Source organism: Pygoscelis adeliae, unplaced genomic scaffold, assembly GCF_000699105.1.
Source record: "Pygoscelis adeliae isolate BGI_AS28 unplaced genomic scaffold, ASM69910v1 Scaffold186, whole genome shotgun sequence".
Lineage (NCBI taxonomy): Eukaryota > Metazoa > Chordata > Aves > Sphenisciformes > Spheniscidae > Pygoscelis > Pygoscelis adeliae.
In genome coordinates this window covers 8532718-8550805 of record NW_008825071.1, presented here as the reverse complement: position 1 = coordinate 8550805, position 18088 = coordinate 8532718, and positions in this window count along the sequence as shown.

The window sequence follows — 18088 nt, the reverse complement described above, 5'->3', positions numbered from 1 at the left end:
TGTGCCAAATTAGAGCTTGCCAAAATCCTCAGCATCTGGTAAAGTGATAGATGGAGCCAGACGGTGTGGCAGATACAGCTTTACCCCTGTGTTGCAGAAAGAGTACTGGGAGAGGCGGAGACTTCCAAAGGTGCCGATGCAAATTAGTTGCAACACTTTTACAGGCTTTTCTGCATCTGTGGGAGGGGGGAACTGCTACTTGGTAGTTTACTTTGTGCCCTTGCCAAGGTACTACAGAAATGCTGCGTCAAAGACAACAGAGGAATCCAGACTGTGTGCTTTGCTTTAACCACTAGGCCATGCTGGTTTTTCTGCACTTAGATTTAGCTCTTCTGTCTCTGGAGTATTCTAGCATTGTGGTCTCAGGGTACTACAAGGTATCTGAACAAAGAGAAAGACTCTTCCTCTGCCTTGGAGCTGGTTGTCTGAAAAAGAAACATAATGAATAAAGTTCAGACCTATAGGATATAAGCTAGACTTACTGCTCTGGTGTGCGCTGGTCTGCCTGCACTACTGCTTTGGCAGGCTGGCGGCACCTATCAACCCCACCAAGGGGTAGGGGTGCTGCTGGGCAAGGGGCTGTCTTGTTATGTCCTGTCCTGAAGAAGACAGGGTTATCCTCAGATAAAATACTGGGGGGGTGGGGTGGTGGTGGTGGTGTTTGGGAGGAAAGAGGGGGAGAATTAACCAATAACAAAGCTCATGTCTTCTATCACCAAAGAAAGGGTAAGTCAGGAAGAATTTGGAAGGGGGCAGTGGCATTACAGCTGTCAGTGTGGGATGTTTATGGCATTGAAGGAGATGAGAGATTAGTACTAGTCAGAAATTTTCCACAGAAATGTTTTTTCTTAGAGAAAGATTACTTATTAGTTTTAAAAGGGATGGGGTTTGTGTGAGAGAGAGACTCATCCTTGTATTCAGAGTGTGCTGAGTGTGAGAAGGGCATGTGTGTACCTGTCCATCCCAGTCTTCTCCTTCTTCCTAGTACCTGATGTGTAAATCTGAGATTTAAGTGCTGCACACTCAAGTCTTCCCCTTTGTCTGCTCCAGATCAGACGTTGATAATTCAGTTCAGCACCTCATGGATGATTGTCCTAGTGAATGGTAGCTTCGCTGTCTCAACCTGAGTAACGACAGTTGTCCCTGTGGCTTTGCTAGTTCAGAGATCTCTGTTCTTTACCAAATGGAGAATAAGAAAAAACTGCAAAATCTGTTATGGAGTATAGGGAAAACCAGACTTGCTTGTGATCAGTGCAGTTATCACTGGCAGAGGGACGGTGGGAGTTGATTGTCTGAACAGCAAGAAGAGAAGATAGTGGGCTGGAAGGCAACAACAAGAAAGCTGTTTGATGCAGCAAAGGAGGGAGAGCTGGTAGAATGATGCATGGAGGGAACAGTGTGCAAGAGTGGAAATAACACATCGGGCAGCAACATTGACTTGAGGGAAGCACAGAAGTGACAGCTCTACAGATCAACAACTCGGACAGATTAGAGAAACTAGTCCAGGAGAGGTTTAGACAGAAGCAACCGTGTACTCTTGCGTTATGCTTCCAGACTGTGCAAGAACGGCACTGAATTGAATAGGGCCTGTGAGAACCCAGAGGGCAGCCATTGATAAAAACCTGTGCGAGAGAGACGAGGACCAGGGTGGGACTGCTGGGTTCGGAAAAGGGAGGGTTGAAGAGGGGTGCAAGGGCATCAGTTAATCTGGAGCATTCTGCGCGTGGGGTAAGATATAGAGACTGTTGTAAGGGCGTAAAATGGGTGAGACTGTAAGGAAATAAATCTAGTTAGGAAGGGAATGGGAATGAAATAGCACATGACCTCTGGTAAGTAAGGGATATAGCTAGAGAGCAGGCAGAAAGGAGACAGAAGGAGGGGGATTGCCTTTCTAATTATGGGTATCTGTAACTTTTCTGAGATATAATGGGCAGAGGATGACTAACAAATGGCTGAGTCACAGAAACCGTGTGACTGAGAGTCTAAATTCAGCTGCTGAGGGGCTTGAATATTCACATGAAACTTAGAAATTTTCCTCTAGTACTATTCCGGTGCAGATGATCCTAAACCTCCTATAGCAAAAAAACTTTCCAGCTGTTGTTTGGAAATATCTAGCTCAGTAAATAGATCAATATTCATGCTGGCAGGAAAGTTTATTACCTGATTCACCCATTCCTAGTGGAGAAAGCCACTTTTGGCCAACTAAACGATTGTTTGTCCATTTTCTACCCATAGAACTATTTGTAGGAAACTTTAAATCAATTGTTGTTTGAGCCTTCACCGTAGCAATTTGGTGAATGGTGTTGCTTAGAGTCAAAACAATGCTCTACCAGTCTTGGTAAGCCAATTTATTACCAGTAACCATCTACTACTTGTACAACTTTCAAATACTTGATGCTTCAGGAAATAAGGAGAACATGTGTCCTCTGTTTCAAGGTGCTGACTATTGAAAGCCTTTTGTTTCATGCATCATTAATGCTGGCATAAATTGGTAGCACCACCAAAAGAAGTGACCTGTGCCTTCCACTCATCCTCCTCCTCCCTTGTGACTGAGATTGGGGAACTGATGTAGGTTAAAATTATCTGTTGTCCTGGTCACCAGCTGATTAACCGGGTACAATCATGGTTGTCTGAAGTATTTCAGATAGTATCTTTAGGGAGAAAATATAAATGTGAAATACCCCCCACCCCTCAAGAATGGGATAATTTGTTTTGCTGATAGCAATTACTGAAGAAATGCAGGCTGGTGGAAACCAGGATTAATGTCCCTCCCCAGCTGAGCTGGAGTTTCTGTGTGCGCAGTAGGGAGATTTGGGCAGCAGTGGGCTTTTGTGGGTAGCGTAGATTAATGGAGTTTATCTTCTGACTTGGCAGTCTGTAGTTTACTTGAGACAAGTGAGCTGACCCACTTCTCCCTTTTTGTCATGGGGAAAGGGCAATAAAACAAGCAAGCTGGCTACTGAGGACAAATCTGGAGTAAGCAGGCTTTTAGCCTCAGGTCTCAGACATTAGTCACATGCAAATCAGTGATAAATCAGTGCCACCTGGCTCATGAAGCTGCCTAGGAAATCACCAACTGAAAACATGATTTTTAAAAGTACACAACTAATCCTTCTCTCCATAAAGAAACAGTCCTGACCTCCCTGTTCAGCAGCTTTTTTCAGAGCAGGAGCTGGACTTTTTCACAAGGTTTCCCTGAAGTTCCACATGCGGAAGAAGGGAATCAAGGAGTTACCTGACGCCTAACCCTTCCTTAGTGCTCTTCCATGCCTTCTTCATAATAGCCAGAGGGTCTCAGCAGTTGATGGTTTTATGAAACAGCAGAGAGGAGGTGGCTATGGTTCTGATTTTGTTTCTTTGTGAAAAGTTTTACTGTCACAATTCTCCGGATGGTACGCAGTGCTCTGAGCTTCTGCCTGCACAACAGCTAGTTTTAAACACTTCTGTTTAATCAAGAGTGAAGTAAATGTCAGAGATTCAATGTTCTAGATCAGCAGTTTCCAACACTGATACATCTTAATCAAGCAATTAGGTGCCTTTTTTGTTGTTGTTTGGTGTTTTCCACATTGGAGAAGGGAACAGATTTGCTGCTTTGCTCTGATGACTGCTAGCAGCAGTGTTTGTTGTTAACAGAGACATTTACACCTAACCACCAGTTGGCAGGTGTTAACACTTTGTTACTTGCTATTCCCACATGCTGAGGATTGTGGGAAAGCTGTCAAGCTCTCTGTCTTGTGTAACGCTTCGCTTTTACAATAACAACAACAACAAGAAGCTCGGAACAAATGCAGAAGCTCTGTAGGAATGTGGGGCTAGCAAGGGAAACAATAGGACGGATTCTCAGGCCTCCCGGCTTCGATGGGAGGTAATATGAGGCTTTGTGGAAAGTTTGAGGTATTTCCTTATCTTGGTTTGGAAGTGGGTAGATGGAGGTTGAATGCTTTTTTTTTTTTTCCTCTCTTAATCGGTGATATGATCTGATCTTTAAAAGAAACTAAGAATGTACTGTGTGTGCCCCAACATTTCTAGTCTGCCTCTGATATTTGTACTCGTTTGTATTCAGGAAAAAAGGTATGAATACAGCATGCAATCTGAGAAAATAACACGGAAAGAGGATAGGAATGCTTTGATTTGTTTGGGGGTGACTGACAAGGAAGAAATGAGAATTTCTATTAGTACAGGCCTTCTGGAGAGCTCAGATGTGGCCAGAAAAAAAAGACCATCTGTGAACTATAGCAAATACATATATAAAAATACTTCTTTCTCTCTTTTGCTTGCTGTCATCCATGTGCTTACATGCACTCTGCCTTTGCAGCCACAAGGTCATTGTTTTATAGTCGAGTGATCCAAGTGATTGATTTATTACTGATGAAGTGAGGTTTGATTGATTTTTGATTTACATGAAGACAGTAAAGAAGGAGGAGTGGGAGGCGCAAGGCAGCTGCAGAGTCAAATACAAAGCAGAAACTCACTAGAGCAAGTGGGCCAAACACTACAATGACTTACATCGGTGTTCAGTTTATATGGCTGATTTAATGGGGCTGCACTGCATAATTGCACCCCTTCTCCTGAAACAGTGTATACTGTTAATTTCCTTAACCTGCAGAATTATGCCCTCAGTGAGGAGGGATTTCGTGCATTTGCTTTTTGATGGGAGTGCTTCAGATGGATGGAACATGATAAAAGGAGTGATGGTGGATTTTTCTGCATGTGGGCTGTGGCTGGGCTGCCTTTTGAGCATGGTTCCAAGTTTGGAGTTATTCTCCAGTTCATCTCACATCCAAACTGAACGCTAGCTTTGGATGAGCTTTACAATGTGGTAGGAAAGAGACTTATCCTTGCACTATGAATAGGCTGCGTTCAGGATAGGGCATTTCTTGAGATACACCTGTGCTGGCTTGAATCTGCCAATGCCCATCCTATCAAACCTGAAGAAATGTCTCCTGACAGGTGGGTTGGCCAAGTTCTTTCCTGGAAAGGTTCCTACTGCATGACAAGAAGCCCTGTGGGATTTGGAGGTGGCTGAGCAGCAGGTTGTTAACAGTATGGTTGCAGAGTCATGCTCTAGTGGCCTGCCTCCAGGTCTGTGTTAGGCAAGGCAGTGTCAACATAGCCTTGAAGTCTCTGAATGTAAGTTGATTTTCATTCTGAAGACAAGTTTGAGATTAGTCAAAAGTTAGGGGCTTAATGAAGGAATCACTGGATGAAATCCCCTGGGCTGTGTTTTGCATTGGGTGGGATCCCAGTGGTCTCTTCTGACTCACAGGTCTGTGAACCACTGCATTAAGCAGGTTTTTTTAATGGAGTTAGCATTATTTTCTTGACACGAAAGTCATCCCTGTACCTGTGCATCGCTTTAAAAAGCCTTTGTGTTTGCAGAGCTACCTCCTGCAAGCCCGTTCTGAAAGATCTGCCTGCTAAACTTGGGTGTGTGGAGGAGGTACTGGCTTACGTACATCTGCATGATGTATTTCTTAACTTCAGACTTCTCTTAAAAAATTATTTGCTCTTGCTTGGCCACAGGAAGCAAATCAGGGGAGTCACTAATATTCGTAAAATCAATATGTGGAACAAATATTCATAAACACATATTGCCTGTAGGCATGGTCCAGAATTTGTTCCTGTGCATATTAAGTGATGTTTGTGTCTTTTGAAAACCCTAGGTAGAAAAATCTTATAGCTTAGGGAAGCTACAGTGAATGTGAGAGGAGGAAAGACCAGTCTTTTCATGAACGTGACTCAGAAAGTGGGTTTGACTTCTGCCACACACCCTCTGTTGATTTAATTTGTGCACTGCTGGTTTTTTGTAAGTGGGGACAGTGTGATTTGTAGATTTTGCAGGGCTTGAAAGCACTTGCTGATTGTTTTTGAGGCGCTCAGGTGAAAAATAGGTGATCTATTGCAATGAAATTGTAGATTTGATTTGAGGGTATGGCTACAGGCTGACAAAAGACCAAGTTAACAGGCAATAAGCAGGTCCTTTCCTGAGACTGGAAGTCCTTCCTCCCACCTGAAGGCCAGGCATAGCTGTAAGCACAGTCTCATCCACTGCAGCATTGAGCGAAGTGGGCAATGCCATTTACATGATGGGTAATGCCATTTCACTTTGCAGTGCAACAGGTTGGGAAAGATGATAGCAATCCTCTGTGTGTTCCTTTGTTGGGGGGGTGAGATCTCCCTGAAACATGGCAGTGGCTTTGCTGTGATCGTATGATCTCATCCGTAGTTGCTATTTTCTACTTGTACTACGGAGGTGCCTAGAGGTCTGCAGTGAAGACTTGGATATAGCTAGTTTTGGCTGTGGGCATACACAAGAGTCAGTTCCTCCTTAAGGGACTGTCTGGAGTGCTGATCCTGCAGACACAAGACCTATTACTTAAGCTACTTGCTTATATGAATATCTGAAGGACTGGAGCTGAGCTTTGTGGCTTTTCAGTACCTTAGCTACCCTAGTTTGAGCGTTGTGCAAGGGGATTCATGTTTAATTTGGATTATTTGATCTCTATAAGCGAAAGAAGGAAGGAAAGATTTCCTGAGTTCCTGGCAGGATTTCTGTTCTTTTTTTCCTCTTCTTTATAAACTTCACTTGTTTTTTTTTTTTTTTTTTTTCTTCTTTCTTTTTCCCACCCCACCCAGCCTTAAACAGTGCCGGGAAATTCTGTACTTACCCAGCTGTACTGTCTGAGGAAAGCCAAGTTGTTGGTTTTTTTCCATGCATCAACATCATAATAGTTTGAAATGACTTACTAACTCACTGAGTTTCCCAGAGAGAAGACATCAGATACTTAACTGATATGCCCCTTGTACTTAGCCAAAAGGCCAAACAAAGGTTAGGGCAAGTGGATACACACGTCTTCTTTATCCAAGTCCTTGAGGATTTCCTATTAGCTAAGTCAGAGATTCTTTCTTTTTTTCCAAGCAAAAATAATTAACGTGGATCAAGTAAAATAGGTTAATTTATTTTCGTTGCAGCTCTCTTCCTGGTGCAAACTGTGCAGTCTGTGGATAGAGAAGCTATAGCTGGTTTCTCAGATGGCTCTCTTTCCTGAAAGGATACAGCCATGACCTCAAATAGCTTACCTCAAATTGGGTCGTTGCTTGAGAATGTGTATTATGAAATAGTTTTAGACCAAGTTGATTTGTGCATTAGCAAATGGATCAGATAAACATTTCCTTGTATATAACCTTCTGTGTTGATGACAAAATTGTGTTACGCACGTTTTTGTGTCACTTCACAGCAGTGTGACTTTTTTCTTGCTACTATTAAATGAAGTCCTAAGACACTGCAGTTCTGTGGGTTAGTACTATCTTGCTCTGCTAGCAATGGAAAAATGTTTGTTTGGACTGGCAAGGAACACTGTTATTTTATTTACTGTGCTTTTCGGTAGGCACATTATATGTTCTAGGCCGTGGCAAATGATTACACAGTATATAATCCTGCAATGTTCACAAGTATTCACACCCAAATTAGGATGGTGAAACCTGTATCAGTAAAAACATCGTGTCAGAGAACTAAGTGTTATCTGTGGCTGGAGTTCCCAAAATGCCCACGGTATGCTCATGCAACAAGAAATGGTGCACCAAAATAGAACCCTGCATGAGAAAGCCTCCAGGCTGCAATAATATTTCCTTAGCCGCACTCACTGTTATGGCCCTTCCTGGCAGAGCTGGACTGCATCCACAGGTCATATTGACTTTGTCTGGATTGATGGGGTTTCAGCAGCTGTCCCCTGCTGCTTTCAGGAAGTCAGGTTGGGAGCTGTTAGGTGAAACAGCCCTGTAAGATCAGGAGCGGGTACCAGTGCCTGGCTGTGAGTGGTGGTGTGATTTGTGTCCGAAAGTATAGTATCCAGCAGCATGCACTGTGTCCATACCCTTGTCTGGGTGTGTCAGAGGACTCCATAGGAAGAAACGTGGAATTTGGGGCCCATGCTCTTGTGACCCCTAGAGAGCTCCAGCTGATACGGTATGTAATTCCTGCATCATTGTCCAGCTGTTGCCTTGTGACTGTGTGGGTCCCTTTAAGATCTATGTCCACCCTTGCTAACTCTGGTGGCACAAAAGCTGTCCTGCCTAATGCACTGTTTGCTGTGCTGTAGGTTTCAGGAAAAAAGCAAAGAAGAAATGGAAAAGGGGTCTTGAATGTCCTCAGAATAGGCAAATTAGCAAAACCTTCCGAACCTGCAATAATGCCTGAGAAATCTCTCCTTTTTCCCTGGGTTTGTTTATATCTACCTGCACTTCACTGCCAGACTTGTGGGGTGTGGAGCTGATGAGAGGCTTCTCATGGGAAATAGTTTTTTCAAGCAGTGAGTCTGAGCTGTAGGACCTGGGGAGTCAAGGAATGGTCTTCTCTCATCAAAAGGTTACTCCTGGAGTGCAGATGTTTCACAGACAGAAACGTTAATATGTGGAGCTGTGATGCTGACCCTTCAGTTTGGTTTGATACTAATTAATTATGTGGATTTTCAAATAGTTGGATCCTAGGTGGCAAATAGTTGGATCCAGGTGGTAACTGGTACAGAGAGCAGAAAGTAAACAGCAACTTTGCTGCTTTTTTTTTTTTGCTTTTTTTTTCCTTGGGAACTTAAGAATTCCAGTGTTGCTGCATTAAGCTAAGTCATGCAGAAATGCTCCAGCTGTTCTTTGCATTGTGGAAGCCAAATTCAGCATTTTGATGGGATTTTTTTCCCCTTGTTTTTGAGAGACCAGTTGTGAAACTATCTGATGTGTGAGGTAACAAAATCTTACCTGTACTCTCCTTCCAGTTATTTGGATTTTCCTAGCTATCTTATTTAAGGTGGACTCCTTCCAGCTCATCATGTAAAATACCAAGTTCACCAGGTGGTAAAGTGGCCAGCCTTCTTTGTGAACTGGGATGTCTAATGGTGCTGGTGGACTGTTAGCGCTTTAAGCTCCCTCTTCTCCTTCACTGAATGCTCTGGTGGCAGTCGAACACACAGGAATTTTGGTCAAAAGCAGTAGAACACATCAACAAATAATTTCTGTGGTTTGTTTTCTGTTTTTAACACGAGCTTTATTTGCTATGATGTGTGGTGAACCCTTCTCAGCTCCCTCCTTTTGCAGGAAGAGGCAATACTTCTTTTAATACTCCTGAGGGAGGATCCATTGAAGTAATTTTTTTTATTTTTGAAAATAAGATTTGTGTCTTATTTTTCCTAGCAATTTTCAGGTGTGAGCTCTCTCTGAAATGTAGATGATCTTCATCATGGTGTTTTAATGAAGGCCTATGTCTCTGCTTAGCAGTGAGTTGCTTGCCCTCACTTCACACACACTGAAGGAAAAGGAACGCTGAGTTTGGGAACTCTCACCCCACGGCATTAATCCCTAGAACAATGGGACCCATGTCCATTTTGGGATGCTGATGGCATAGTTCATTTCAGAGTCCTGCTTGTGACCTTCTTATGCTGTGGTTTTTGGATGCACGATCAGAAGAACAGTACATGCTGCGTGGAGCAGCTTGCACCTGAGCAGCTCCAAGGATTGGTCTGAACACTGGGTAACCTCATGCTTACATGCGTGTCCCCCACGCTTACATGGGGTAGTCCCCCACAACCCTCAAGTAAGCATGGTTTTTCAGTTCTCAGCTCCTTCTGGTTTGATGGAGAAGAAAATAACCTGTGTCCGTTACCAAATTAGGCAGAGTCCTTTCGACAGGACTTGTAATTTCAAAGTTGTTCCTCTTGTTGTTGTTTTCAGTGAAGCTGTTTGAGGATTTCCAGGGTTACTAATATTTTTGATCTAAGCCTTTTTAACTTAAAATATAGTCAGCTCTCATAAGACTAGAGCCAGGTGACTGGTGAAGATCACAGCAAAGTGACAGGTGCAGCGTTAACTGGCCTGTTATCAGTGATTGCACCAGGTACAGTTCTGTACCCGACTATATGACAGCACAGTAGCCTGTTTTGATCTTCATTTTTCTCCCTTTAATTGGGTGGCCTTTCTTGTGTCTCTCCCTGCCTGCAGTCTTGTTAACTCATGAGCACGGAATGGACTGGCCAGGATATCAAAAGACTGAGTACTTAAAATGAACAAAACCATACAGCAGTTTATAGCAATTCAAAGAATATGGAAGCATTTGCCCTTCTGATACCACCTGCTTTGTATGCCAAAGATTGTAATGGCAACAAAAAACTTGCAAGGTTCAGGGGGGGGAAAAAAAAGCCTTTTTGTGGAAAAAAATTAAAGAAAAGGGCAACAAGAAGTTGTCTTGGGATGTGAGTGAAACAAACATTTGTCATGAACTGAGTGAATGAGGTGGATCTAATTAATGTGTAACAAAACAAAGGAAGATGGCTTAGCAGCCGTTTACATTTCAGATACTTAGTGCTGCTGCAGTGCTACAGATTTGACAGCTGTAGGTAAATGTGGAAAATGTCAGTCCAGTCCTTTTTCGGGAGTTTGCCAGGATCACAGAGGTACTCGTATAGAAATCCATCAAATACTATTACCTCCATATATGTGTTAATAATATTCTTAATCTTCATTATATTTTCTCTTGGGCCTATATGCTGCACGAATATTTCTTGGCATGCCTACAGATCTCTAATTGTTTATATATTTGGCTTGCCTCAGGCCAAATTTAAATTAATGTGTACGGGAATCTTTGCTGTGTATGGGATTATTTAAGTACCATTACTATACCTGTGTGGTATTATTGATCATGTGTCATCCCATTCAAAAAAACCCAAAGAAAATGCAGAAGGGGAATCCTGGTGAGTTTTTGATCAAAGTGTTATTTTGGGGAGTCTGGTCAGTGATATTTGAAGGTGTTAGGGCTATCTCAGTACATTTCAAACTTCTGTTGGTAGAAGTCATTGTTTATACTTTTTTCAGGGTAGCCTAGAGGGGATAAGGCTGTGCTTGCAACTCATCTAGAAATGCCTGAAGTAGCTCTAAGCTACCTTGTCTGATAACACAGAGTTCAGTGTGGGCAGAAGTCTTGCCTCTGACACTTGATAAATACACAGGGGACATTTCCTCTCAGGTGAGCTTTTGCTTCTTAGTCTGAACCAGAACTGAGCTATCTTTTTTTTTTGGGTTTTTTTTTTTTTTGGCTCCCTCAACAGCCTTTCCTTTGGATCCCAGCATTAAGCACATTGCATGAAGCCCTCTGTTTTATGTGCACTGGAGTGACCTAGTTGTCTCTGGGGACGGGCAGCCAATGACTTGAATACTCCCCCAGCAGTGGAGACTGTGAGTTTCTGAGTAAATGCCAGTGAATGGGGAGGCAGAGGCAGACATAGATCAGGAAGTTGGGCCCACAAGATAGTGAAAGGAGTTATGAAATATGGTGCTATAAAAATTCTTCTGTGGGGTCCTCAAACCATTGGCACGTCTCTGTTCTGGTTTGTGACATTTCTGGCATGACAGAGAATGACAGCCCTGTCTTTCGGTGTTCGGGGTTATTTATTGTGTGCCATTGCCCTTGAGCCGGCTGTTCCAGACAGGTACTCTCACGTCCTTTCCTTATTCCTGCACTGCTGCTCTGCTTTGCTTTTTCTGGGGGGTGTTATCTACCACTTGAGGGAAAAAAGACCGTGTGAGAAAAATATGCTGGTGTATTTGCTTGAATGGCACAGTGTAGGGGCCAGATTTCTCAAAGAACTTTTGTGCCTGTGTGCTACCCGACACTTGAAGCAGGGCAGTTAGGTGTGCAGAACAGAGCGTGCAAATGCCTGCAGAAATCTGGCTGATCGTGGCCAACACACCGATGCAGGCACAAATGCAGATTGTAAGACTCAGTGCTACATCAGTCGCACACTCAGAAGTATTTGGCAATGGTCCTGACAGTGTCAGGGTTGAGGCTGTGGCAAAAAAGGGTACTGAGCTGCATGGATTTGCCCCATAGACCATACGTGGCCCTTGGGCCACCAGCTGATCCGCCTGAATGAAATCATACCATGGTTAGTATCCCTGACTCAGTTCCTATTGTGTATTCTCTCTCGTGGTTCAATTTGGACATATTTCCAAACTGCTCCAAGTGGTTTGAGCGTCATGATGTGGTCAGTGGCCTGGCCTCAGTCATGCTGAAGGGCTTTCGTAGTTCAGTCCTTCTGCAAATAGGAGCCTCCAGCCCTAAAGAGATGAGCAGACTTCCCCAAAGGCACGGAGGCAAGCTAGAAGAGTGGCTGCTCACAGTTTCTCTTTGGTTCATTCAGGTTAAAAAATCAGCTTTGCATGTGTAGAAAAAGTGAAGGCCTTTGTTGGCTGCCTTTCAAGAGACTTGCACCTTCTTTTTCCTCACTTCTGCAGCAGGGAGTTGTGATTTCTTTTCCCTTTCACATACCCTTACCCCATCACAGACCTACCCTGTCTCTAAAGCTATCACAAGGAACTTGTCACATCTCTCTCTGTCCTGACCCCAGCATCTTAACGCACTTTCCCTGTGCTCCCTCGCTTTTTTCCCTTGTCTCTCTTTCCATTTCACCTCCTGCTAGGCAAAATCTCCCCTGCAGAGCTGTGCTGGAATAGAAGCTTCATGTGGGCCGAGAGAGGAGAAAGGATTTAGACACCTCTAAGCATAGTGTGTCTTCTTGACAAATAGCCTGGTTATTCTGGGTAAAGAAAGAGAACCAGATCTGATTCTTAGCCATCCCCACTGAAGCCTGTGCTGCTGCTACACTCCAGGCAGTGCTCAGTTCCCGTAAGAGGAGCAGGTCGATGGGAAGGTTCCTGCGGCCGAGCTCCAAAACGCTCCCCAGGAGTCTCTGGGAGTGTCAGCAGATTTCTAACCGAGCCAAGAGAAGGGCCTCAGTGCATCTCCTGGCTAGCTGACAGCACCTCTGAACTATGCGTAGGATTAGCTGTTGTCACACGCGCAGCCTTCCTGTAAACTCAGGGTGTTCAGCTCCATCCACTCCCTCAGAGCATTGCTAAGGACAGGGGCTGCGGAGGCGTTTGATCTGCAGGAGGTTGGTGCAGCACGGTGGTTAACGCGGTATCTCTGGGTGGTGAAAGAGAAGGGGAGAAGTTGTGAAAAGAGGCTTTTGATTTCATTAATTTCTTCCTGCACCCTGTATCGTGTCTGTGGAGAGCACTTAGCAGATTCATGGACCTGGACTGCCACGTGAGTTGAAAAAAAGCAAAAGTGAGGGAGAGTGAGAGAAAACCAAGGGAATCCATTAAAAATTGCCTCTGCTACCTCATTAATCTTTTGCAGCAAATAATACATGCAAAACTTGGGCTAGTGAAGTCTCCAAAGAATAACATTTTTTTTGGTGAGGTTTTAACAAATTAAAGAAATAAATTAAGTCACTAGCACAGCAGGAAAGTGCTTGAGGCCTCCAGGATTTGTATGTTTTACCATTGTTCTAAAAATAAACTGGGAAAAAAATTTTAGAAGTCTTTCAGTTGAAAAATAATATTTGCTTTAAGTGGCTGTGTTTGGGCTTTGCTCCCGCACAGCACTTCACCACCTTCCCTGGCCCTGCAGCTGACTTTTGGAAACAGAAGGCGGAAAATGGTAGGATTGGAGGTAGCAAAGCTGTGTGGTGAAGGGAGAGGCATGCTGGGTGTTAGCAGGAAGGATGTAAGGCAGAAATTAAAACCCCTGTGCCTCACCCCACTGCAACTGCTGAGACAACGCATGTGTTAGAGATTAGCAATCGGCTTTCTGGCCCCCCTAGGCCCAAACCAGTGGGAAAATTTCTGGCAGCTTTTCTGAGTTTCAGAAGAGGGGTGGCTGGTGCCCCAAATAAATGGCCAGACTGGTCCCTTCCTCTCTTGCTGTACTATAGACTGGTCATTTTTCTTAATGAGCAGAACAAGGCTTCCCAGGTTGCCAGAAATCAGAGGAACAAGGGCTGCCTTCTGATTTCCCTTTTCTATGCTCATGTTTGTAATTTGCAGTAAAGTGCCTAGAGAGAACAGCATTAGCTCTCTATTTTCTCTTCTCCCCTAAAACTGACCACTTCCCCTCTCATCCCAGCTGCTGCCTCAGTACTTGCTTCCACTGCCTCTCCTCCCTGGGCTACCTCCACTTCCCATTCACTGCCTGCTGTCATTTCTTCCAGCTCCACCCAGGCCTTGCCTTGGGGAAGAATAACTACGCTAACTCTCTTTCTATCCGAAAAATTGGAACAACTGTTTTTTGTCAAAGCCAGCTGAGCTGCATGATCTGCAGGCAAACGGCGTTCTGGAGGAGGCTTTTTAAACATATAAATGATGGGTAGGTGTCTAGCTTCCCACTAAAGATTATCACTAGAAGTTAGGTATCGTGAATTTCTCGTGTTCCAGCCATTGCTCACACTGAAGCTGAATGCATACACATTAAAAAAGAAATTAGTTAAAGGATGCCTTCAGAGTTGCAAAGGCAATGTTGCTGTTTTCTGGCAGGTAATCTGCAACTTGACTGTAATTGCCCCCCTACTCACCTAAATTCTGCAGTAGTGGGAATTATATATGTGCATGAGGAGTATAAGGAAACATTTACTCTGACGTTCTGTATAGCTTTTTGCTGCTGGAGCTCTTTCACTTGTTCCTCCAACCTAAGTTTGCTTCTCTGTAGAAGCTTCTCAAGGGACTCGGCCACTGATTTTGTGTCGATTACCTGTGCGTGGGGTAATCAAATGTGCACAGCATGCATACACACGCGCACTCATACACGCATGTGCATCACACTTCCAAGTCAGCGAATGCCAGAACTCTGGTTACCCCTGGTATCTTCAGTTAGTCCCCTTGTGAATGTTTTTCTGCTGTAGCCTTTAATTACATATGCTTCTGCTATTTTCCCCCTCTTTCATCCCTGCCTTATTTCGTGCACAGAATGGGCTGTGCTCAATTACAGAGCAGCAACTTAATATTTAGTTTTCTCCTTACTGCTCAGTGTGTGGCCCCTAGCCTTATTTTCTGCACGATATTCAAGCCCTGCTCTCATGACAAAATGGTTGATTTCCTCTTGGGCTTTTCTGTGTCCTCATCATTGTATGTGAAGCTGTGGCTACACAAGTGATTTATGGTGGAACTTGTTCTGATACTTGTCCCCAGCCTCCTGATGGTGCCCACTTACTGCTTTCATTCTTGGGATGGTTTTAGAGTAGAAAAATATGCCAGGGAAAGCTGTATAATTTGCTGTGAAGGGAGATAGCTACTTTATTTTGTTTGTTTGCAGCTAGTGCATGTTCTGTTTTGTTATAAAAGCTGTGGGTGAGCAGCAAAGAGGAAGGCTGTTTTATTTTGCCTGCTTCAGTTCTGAAGAGAGGGGAAAACTGCCCCTTCTCAGAAGACTATGGGGAGAGCAGAAGAGCTTTTACAGAGGGCAGCGTGGGGCATCCTATTCTCCCTGACACGCCCCCCCAAACATGGAGCAGAGCTCATGGGAAACCCCTGAGTGTGGCACTGGGCCATGACATCCCCACATGGCCCTTGTAGAGGGTCTCCTGGCAGCCAGCGGGAATGGCGCAGGACTTGGAGCTGAGCAGGGCACACAGAAAACGGTTGGACTGAGAGAAGGATTGGGAGCTCCCTAGCATGTGAACACACAGCAGCCAGGAAGGTGCAGTGGGGAAGGAGTGGAGGGGACTGGGTCTTTTTCTGTTCTAAGATCTCTGTTTTGAGTAGCCTGGATTCACATCTGTGCAGATCCTCACCCCTTTGGCATGCTTGGGCTGCTCCCATTAAGGAAAAGGTGTGAGAAGACCACCTCAAAGCACTGGCCAGCTTGAGACCCAGTTGCACCCAAAATGCAACCAGCTTGGCAGCAGCTGGATTTCTTTGGCCACATCTGCCTGTGTTGTACACTGTTAAAACTTAGTGGCAGTCCTAGCTCTGGGGCTCTGTAGAAAGCTTCTGGTTCTTGCTGATTGCTGCGCTAACTCCTGCGTGCTTTGGGAAGTTAGGCTCTTTGTGGTGCTGGCATTTTCCCCTGAGGAGAGAGAGAATACATTTGGTTCCTGTAGGGCTACAACAGCAACCACTGCCTATAAGGAAGACCTGAGACATTGTATGGTGTTGGACTCGTGTGACTAACAGGGATGGTATTTGCTGGGCTGAGGATGACAAGGAATAATCCCCCTTTCCCTGCAGTTAGCAAGTCAGCAAGGTGTTTAAAGGTATTGATGGTTGGATGGGACTGAGGCTAGATCAGTATTTAACATAAGCCTCTAGCAGGCTGAGGAGAAGGTCTCTGAGGCAGCAATGGACTGTTTTAAGTGTGGGACTTATGTGTGAGGATGGATGAAACTAGTGAGGAGGCAGCCAGGTGCTAATTGAAGGAGGAGAAGAAATGTTTTTCCATCTATAATGTATTATGTATCCTTTACATAACCTTAGGAGAACTTTGGTTTGTGTTTTAAAGGCCAGCAGGGGTATCCAAACCAAGAGATTGCTGGAGGTACATGACCTCCTCAGAGTTTTCCAGAGCAGGTGACTAGACAAAGAGGCGCTCTGAGCTTCCTGAAGTGCAAGGGACGTCCTTTAACAGCCATCATTTAAAACACGGGGAAACATATCTACGTGAATGATGTCTAAATTCCACCACTGTGGGAAAAAATAAATCCTTTCTCACTGCCCCAGTCACTGTGGTATGAGGCCCAGGCTTGGCAGGAACCATGGTTCAGTCTCCTCTGAATTGCCAGCTCTCTAAACAAACTGTATGTTATTGAAACGGAAGAATCTGTTTTCCACTGGGACTTAAAGTAATTTGTATTGAGTCCTGGGAGTTTCCAAGCTACAAGATTTTGAAATTGTCTTTGTTAAAACAGGAAAGGGATCCTAGAGCATGAAGATTTTGAGTCGGTGGTCTGGATCTGCTCATCATGGGAGCGAAGGGGAGATCTGCGACTAGTTTCAATATCTGGACAGCAATGTTTATCAAGGTAGGGACAGAGATGCCGGTAGCCTCCCCTTTAGCACTCGCCATGTGAGCAGAGAGCAGCTGTGTTGCTGCGTGCCCCCCTCATCACTCTGATGGTTGACTCCAGCCTTGAGTACCAAAAATCTGTAGCAACAGGTTTCTGGCCTTACAGGGAGAAAAGGGAGGAGATGGGCTTGCAAGAGACTTATAAGGTCATGTCACACTAGAAAACTAGTGTTTGCTTTTGTCTCCTGAACAGGACATATTAACTCCAGTAGGCAGAAAGTATGGAGCAATAGGACAGGTTCTCTTGAAGTGACTGTGGGACAGCCTGCGTGGAGCCAGGCCAAATTGAAGCTAAGGAATGTTTTATGGGCAGCAAGTTTAGAAAGAGATTTAATTTTTTTAAAAGGGGAGAGCTTGGAAGCTGTGGCTGGTTCTGAACCAGGGTTTAAGCACTGTAATGCACAGGCGTGGGGTTAAAAGGGGCTGACCCAGGTGGAGGGTGTTCCACATCTAGCTTTGGATTTGAGTCCGATTTCTGTGATAAGAACCATCTTTAATGTAAAGCTGAAAAGATAGTATGAAGATGAAACAGTTGGAAATAAAAGAAGTCTGGCCAAAATTTTCATTTACATGGGCTATGTAAACCTCTCTTTCAAGCTGTAGTTAATGATCCATTTTTACTTTCTTTGCTTCCCAGAGGCAAAAGTAATAACTCCATGCCAAAAAGGCCAATTTCCCCAGCATTTTCCAAAACCAGCATGAATTCCTCAATGGCCAATGTCACAGAAGTTGCTTGTCTAAAAATTTAGAGAGTTTTGTAAGCATTGACGTTGTGGACAGAAAGGGGCCAACTAAACCCCAGGCCCTAGATAAGTTTGGATCTTTAGCCACACTTGATACCTCATTATTGTGATCCAGGTTCCTCTCTGCTTGATGTCTTTCCAAGGTTCCCCTGTATTCATTTTATCCTTGACAGGCTAGTGAACATCTACCGGCACTTGTATCAAAAGGTTTGGAAATGGAACAGCTGAACATAATCTTCAGATAAATGCAGCATACCATGACCACAGATAAAATGGTCTCTCCCATGAACAGAAAAGTGAGGCCTGTAGCTCTGAAAAGCTTTCAATTTAGATTTCTCCCTAGACAATAGTGAAGATCATATTATCACAGTTGTGATCCTGTAGTGTGGTGAGCTGGGCTGTGGAAACTCTCAGGTATATACCTGCAGCTTGGCTACCCAGAGGATTTTGTGGTTTGGTTCAG